The following is a 7,775-nucleotide window of genomic DNA, read 5'->3' as shown; positions in this document are numbered from 1 at the left end:
CATTGTGAACATACTAAAGAGAAAAATATTTTAATTAAAGAGAATGTAAGTGCGTTAAGAAAGAAACAGGCTTCTCAGGTCAACAAAATTGAATTAAGATAAACCATTATGTGTCCTGGCGATGACTTAGGAGAAATATCTAAATATGAAAACTAAAATCTGGCTGTCATAAACTAATGATCAGCAAAATCATTGAAAACATAAGAGTAAAAATTGAGAAGCGTTCCCTCGTTATAAGAAGCATCAGGGAAGGAATTAATGGATTAAATAATTGCCTAAACGAGACAGAAAAGTAGTTTTGCAGAATTTAGTATCTTGAGAAGGAAGACGTACAGGAGAACACACACACACACATTTACATTTGAATCTCTCAGATTTTTCTTTTATACTCTGATATTCCATTTTAAAATTTACATAGAAGGAAACGAAACGCTGTGAAACAAAACAAAGCTATGATTTTGGAGGGATCAGACAAGTCAAGAGTTGCGGTAAAGCAAAACATTACAAGGACTTGTTCGTAGTGACAAAAACGTAACACAGTAGTATAGAACAGTAGTGGAACAAGAGAAAGGGAAGATTCACTAAAGGGAATTAAAGAAAAACCTGAAAAGGTGCAACTCTCTCACCAACCTTTTGTAATGATATTCAGGTGCTTCTAAGTAGAGTTCAGAGTACAGGCATTGTTCACCCTCCAAAAATCCTCATCCCTTTATGTATTATTGCATTTATTGGTGTTAAGGTATTTAATAATTGGTTAATTTTTGTTAATAGAAGACAATCTAACCTAAGGTTTAGACGTATATCTACATTTGTAAGTAAGTAGAAATTTGATGAAAACAGTATGTAAAAATCGGCTTAGGATTGAGGGGGGCGGGGTTGAATATGCACCGTTGTTGCCTGAAGATTTGGGATGCATAGAAATAATGTAACTGGACTCAAATTGGACAGTGAGTTGAGTAAATTGAATTACACTGTCAGTTATTTTTGAAACATTGGCTTATATACTTTTCATTTCTGTTTTGTTAAAATTTACAGTGTTATGGTTATATACAGAAATATATGGCATGACTAAGGTAAATTTTTCAAACTGTATATTGATTTCTTTTTAAGGATGCACTTCCCTCCAATGCTAAATGAATGGGATATGCAGACATGTATACTGCTTCCCGAATATAATTTTGTTTGGTAATTTTAATTTAAGACATGAAAGAATGTAACAAATACTGTTACAGAAAAATCTCCGGAAGTAGTTCACAAGGACACTCACATAAACGGACTACTATGTGACAGATTCCCCTTACGTCAACAAGTAATAGAACTGACTTGATTGGAAAATACCTCTTCATAAATAATGTTCTAGTATGAAACAAAATGTGGTCGAAAACATCAAACTCTGAACTCAACTTTATCAACGTTCATACTTGCATTGATAATAAACCCGAGCATCCCAGCACAAATTGCCGCGAGGATGATCTCAACAAATTAAATTTTTACAATTAGGTTAGTTAAGATTTGTCAGGAAACAAGGGAAGTATTTCCTGACGCGGGTTTTAGTCATATGGTGACACCCCTCCTCCCCCCCACACACTGGAGCTTTGATCATTTGACTAAGGCCTTCCACTGGATTACCGGTTCAACCCTTTAAAATATATGATTATGATTATATTTAACCTAGGTCGGATAAAGTATGACAAAAATGAAATAGTCTGGGAAGATAATATAATTCGCATAACTGTTATACAGTTCCTTGAGAAGCTGTTCTCAGTGGTACCAAATATAATCTTCAGACTCATATCGGTAAAAAAAAAATAGAAGAGAAAGGTTAAAAGAGACAACTACGTTCTATAAGTAAGGACGGAGTCACAGAACTTATCAAAGGTTCATATTTTATTAAATATGAAAATAAATACTAGCTAGAGAGATATATAAAACAGAGCTAAGATTGAAAATGTGCTGTAATGTCAGAGGGAAGAGAGAGAAAGCCATCAGCAAAATTGAAAGTAACCTTAAATATTTTTTTTTCTGATTACAAAAAGGAAATGAGTGAAATATTGAAGACACTACTACTTAGTGTTCAGTGATTCATTAACCGGACTAAAGATTCGATAATACAATGCTGATCTCTGATTCATACAGATTTGATAATGCGCAACTAATATCTGATTTATATAGTAAAGATTTGATAACACACAGCTGCTCTCTGATTCATACAGTGACTGTTGCGGCATAGTGAAGAACTTGAACAGGTACTCGGCAGCATAGCAACTTTTTTTATGAAACTATTGACATACTAAAAACAAAGTGATAGTGAAGATTCTCTCTCTCTCTTTCTCTCTCTCTCTCTCTCTCTCTCTCTCTCTCTCTCTCTCTCTCTCTCTCTCTCTCTCTCTCTCTCTCTCTCTCTCTCTCTCTCTCTCTCTCTCTCTCTCCAAAACAGTCATAAGTAGGTTTTGAAATCCTAATTCATCCCTTCTTCCTCTTGCTTTTCCGTGCATTGTTTCTCTCTTTCCTCCCTCTCTTACACTTTATTCACAAAAAATATCTAATCATAAAAGCGTACTAGACTCTGTATTTGCATGAGCGTGCGCCTAGATGAACCCAAGTTTAATTAAAGGTGAGCCTTACAATCAAGCAAATTACCCTATATATTTTCCACTACTCGTGTTGCTAAAGAAGGGGGAAACAGGGGTTTTAGCTTTGTAAATAAGGCGAGTCAGGAGCTTCGTGTTTGTAAATAAGACGAGTCTGGAGGTTCTTGCTTGTAAATACGCGGTTATATTTGCAGCTTTGCAAATATGACACACTCATTTTTTTTTCAGTAAGTGTCACTGGCACAAACGAATTCATGTAGTCAAAATGTCATTGAAAACATGTCAGGTAAAATGTATCTGAGTTACATATTTGTAAAAAAGGTTAGTTGTTTTATTTTTGTAAATACTGTGTGTCGTTTATTTAATTTTATATACCGTACTTTTATAGACCTCTCTCTCTCTCTCTGTCTCTCTCTCTCTCTCTCTCTCTCTCTCTCTCTCTGTACACACACACAGACACACACACACACACACACATTATATTATATTTAACAAGTCAACCGTCTCCCACCGAGGCAGGGTGACCCAAAAAGAAAGAAAATCCCCAAAAAGAAAATACTTTCATCATCATTCAACACTTTCACCTCATACATAAACACTGTTTTTGCAGAGACGCCCAGATACAACAGTTTAGAAGCATATATAAAGATATATAACATATCTCTCCAAACTGCCAATATCCCAAACCCTTCCTTTAAAGTGCAGGCATTGTACTTCCCATTTCCAGTACTCGAGTTCGGCTACATAAAAATAACCGGTTTCCCTGAATCCCTTCACTATATTACCCTGCTCACACTTCAACAGCTCATCAGGTCCCAAACACCATTCGTCTCCATTCACTTCTATCTAACACGCTCAAGCACGCTTGCTGGAAGTCCAAGCCCCTTTGCCCACAAAACCTCCTTTACCGCCTCCAACCTTTTCGAGGACGACCCCTACCCCGCCTTCCTTTCCCTACAGATTTATACGCTCTCCATGTCATTCTACTTTGATAAATGACCAAACCGTCTCAACAACCCCTCTTCAGCCCTCTGACTGATACTTTTATTAACTCCACACCTTCTAATTTCCACACTCCGAATTTTCTTCATAATATTTACACCACACATTGCCCTTAGACAGGACATCTCCACTGCCTCCAACCGTCTCCTCGCTGCAGCATTTACAACCCAAGCTTCACTCCCATATAAGAGAGTTGGTACCACTATACTTTCATACATTCCCTTCTTTGCCTCCATAGAAAACGTTTTTAGTCTCCATATATACCTCAACGCACCATTCACCTTTTTTCCTTCATCAATTCTGTGGTTAACCCCATCCTTCATAAACCCATCCGCTGATATGTCAACTCCCAATTATCTGAAAACATTCAGTTCTTCCATACTCTCTTTCTCCAATGTGATATCCAAATTTTCTTTATGTAAATCATTTGATACCCTCATCACCTTACTCTTTTCTATGTTCACTTTCAACTTTCTACCTATACACACCCTCCCAAACTCTTCCACTAACCTTTGCAATTTTTCTTTAGACTCTCCCATAAGCACAGTATCATCAGCAAAAAGTAACTGTGTCAATTCCCATTTTGTATTTGATTCCCCATAATTTAATCCCACCCCTCTCCCGAACACCCTAGCATTTACTACTTTTACATCCCCATCTATAAATATATTAAACAACCATGGTGACATTACACATCCCTGTGTAAGACCTACTTTTACTGGGAAGTAGTCTCCCTCTCTTCTACACGCCCTAACCTGAGCCTCACTATCCTCATAAAAACTCTTTACAGCATTCAGTAATTTACTACGTATTCCATATACTTGGAGCATCTGCCACATTGCTACCCTATCCACTCTATCATATGCATTTTCTAAAATCCATAAATGTAATGAAAACTTCCCTACCTTTATCTAAATATTGTTCACATATAAGCTTCAATGTAAACAACTGATCTACATATCCCCTACCCACTCTAAAACCTCCTTGCTCATCCGCAATCCTACATTCTGTCTTACCTCTAATTCTTCCAATAATAACTCTACCATACACTTTACCTGACATACTCAGTAAACTTTATATATATATATATATATATATATATATATATATATATATATATATATATATATATATATATATATATATATTATATATATATATTTATATATATATATTTATATATATATATATATATATAACTATTATATATATATATATATATATATATATATATATATATATATATATATATATATATATATATATATATATATAGATTGTGTGTGTGTGTGTTTGTAAATTAAGAAAATGAAAATCAGGTGTAAAATGGCATATGTAAAAATGGGAGTCATGTATTTTGTATTAATTAACATTTTGTATTTTCTGTATTTCTGATGTGAGCTTTTGGGGACGTCAAAGGAACTTATTTAAATTTTTCACCTCATTTTCTTCCCCTTCCTTCCTCCTCTATTCACTCACTGTAATATCATTCTCTTCCATTCACTCCAATCACTTCATCTATCTTTCTCCCTCTGCCCCTTTTATTCTATGATAATCCTTCCGTTATGTTACGTCGTTACTCCTTGTATTCACCGCTTACTCGTTGTCTAACCCCCTTTATTTCTTGTATAATTCTCTTACTTTTTCGTTTGTCCATTATTCTTTGTGTTAGCCCCTTATTCTTTGTTACTCCCAGCCCCTATAGCTGTACCCAAGTGCCCTTCTTCTCCACACTATGTTACTATCTCCCTCTCCTCCATTTCCCTTCCCACCTTATTCCTCTCTTCCTCCGTCTACATCTGCGTCATCATCATTGTCTTCTAAATCTATATATAGGTCTTTCCTCCATCATCTCTATCTCCTCCACCATCTCCTCTGTCATTTCTCTTCCTCCATCTCCCTCTCTTCCACCACCTTCACTTCCCTTTCCGTGTATTGTGCCATTCCTGCCTCACTTGTTAAAGCAATTAAACAAACTGTTTACCAATTAATTTTACTGTTTTCTTAGGGATTAAAGAATGAAACTACCGAAGCTGATGTGTTATTGTAAGTTATTATTTGCTGATGTTTGCTATCGGGTAGATGACCAACACTTTACAACACTTTCTGGTGTCCTCTCCAGTTATTCATTCTCTCTATTTTCCTTTCATATTATTCCCTCCGTGTGTTATTCCCTACTCTGCCCCCTCCTGGTATCTGTTCTTTCTATTATACCTTACTTTGATTATCCCTCCTACTTTACCCTCCTCCTGTTGATCCTTCTATCATCTTCCTCCTTCCATTCTCCCTCTTATTGCTTCTGTTGTTCACCTCTTATTAACTACTACTATTATTATCGCTTACTCTTGCCCCCATCATTTATATGTCCCTCTTATATTTTTTTACTTCATCCTTTTTTTAAACTTCCTCCTGTTTTTTATTCCCTTTTCATTTCATTATAGCTTCATGATCAGTGTTTGCTCAAGCTTCATCTAGGATCACTGGGATCACCACTAGGAAAATTTTACTCTTGCTCGTGTGTTGGTTAATTGTTGATGGCATCAAGAGTCATCGCCTTCGTGACCCGTCCAGGACTAGGCCTCCTGGTGGTTGAACTGTTCGATTAGGCTAGTACTGTTAGCAAGCACGTAGTTCAACGTAAACACCACAGCCTGGTTGATCTAGTGCTGTCAAGATGAACCCGTCAAGTTCTTGAAAGATGCTGAGGATTATCTCTTAACTGGATTAAAATCGCCTTAAGCCCGTCGTCCAAAGTTGAGATAAAAATGTTTCTAAGAAAAGCGGCAAATATTGTCCTCTGGAGGAAAATCATAACAAGGCCAATCTGGTCCAAGCTGATGCCTACACTTTCGCCAGGCTCTGAACCTTCAGCCACACAAGAACGGTCACGATTTTCCCCTCGACAAAATGTGCCTCGTTTCCTTAATATTGCACCTGAAACCAAAGTTTTTTACCCCCCGCAAATTTGGAGCGACGAATCCATCACTTTCTGGTCTTCCCAGAGAATTCTTGGAGCGTTGCAGATTATCTTTTTTTTTTCGTCAGTTATACTTCTTGGTGAAATCTGTCTTCTTTAGCGTAGTGAAGTATTTGACTTGAATTATTGAAATGATGAAGAAAATATATAAGTTGCAGGGCAAACTTTTATTGCGTTAACGTTGCATTCTGTGTAGAGCTTCATGAAGTCATGTCATGATGACTTGGTAAAACTCTACATAGAGCGAAATGTTGTCCTGATAAAAGTGTGTGGGTATTACGCCATTTGGATCTTGACCCGTGAAGATACTCATTACTCGTAGATTGGTTGAAGCTGAGGCATTGTAATTTATCTCCCCTGTAAATCAGACATTGTTTAGAATATCTAAGAATAATCAAAGAAAGTGCAATGAACATTTGTCATTGCTCAATAATAACCCACATGGAGTTTCTGTCTCCCTGTGGGTTATTACTGAACACCTAAGAATTAAGGTACGGATGCTAATCTCCTGAAGGGGCAGATCCAAATGGCATACTGCCAACAGCAGTGAAGAAAAAACTCCTGTTGCAGAACATAAGGACACTGATGTGACTTGTGAAGCTGATCTCGTCAGAAAGTTAATTACATGGAGGGATGGCCGACTGACGTGAATATTTGATGCTTAATATAAATCAGTGCCTCCGTGCACTTATGGCATACTTGGAGTATACCTGGAGAGGGTTTCGGGGGTCAACGCCCCCGCGGCCCGGTCTGAGACCAGGCTTCAAAAAAGACTTAATGCCAACAGCATTTCGTGTTTCCAGGCGGTCACCCATTCAAGTACCAACTAAACCCAACATGGCTTAACTTCACTGATCCGACGAGAAGCGGTGCGTTCAACGTGGTATGGCCGTTGATAGGTAGTTTTTGTTAAATCCTAAAATATATTTGTATAGTTTAAGCTGTAGTTTATACCTGTTCATACAGCCATTATTTTCTCATTAATATATTATTATTATTATTATTATTATTATTATTATTATTATTATTATTATTATATCATGAATTTAACGTCAGGCATTAACTCTTCAATTTATAATGCGCGCATAATTTGGAAAGAAAATTGAACGCCTCACTCTCTTTGCACCCATCTTCTTCCTCTGCTAGTGGTTCCACATCTAGTTCCTAAACACGTTCTCAAGGCCGATAATTTACAAATCTTTTTC

General features: G+C 36.7%; 1 pseudogene; it reads right to left on the bottom strand.

Annotated features, from left to right (window-relative positions):
* Positions 1-7,348: 7,348 nt before the first annotated feature.
* LOC128690080 (5S ribosomal RNA) lies at positions 7,349-7,467 on the bottom strand (annotated as a pseudogene).
* Positions 7,468-7,775: the final 308 nt, after the last annotated feature.

Source organism: Cherax quadricarinatus, chromosome 25 (assembly GCF_038502225.1).
Source record: "Cherax quadricarinatus isolate ZL_2023a chromosome 25, ASM3850222v1, whole genome shotgun sequence".
Taxonomy (NCBI): domain Eukaryota; kingdom Metazoa; phylum Arthropoda; class Malacostraca; order Decapoda; family Parastacidae; genus Cherax; species Cherax quadricarinatus.
This window is presented reverse-complemented; position numbering and strand designations above follow the sequence as displayed.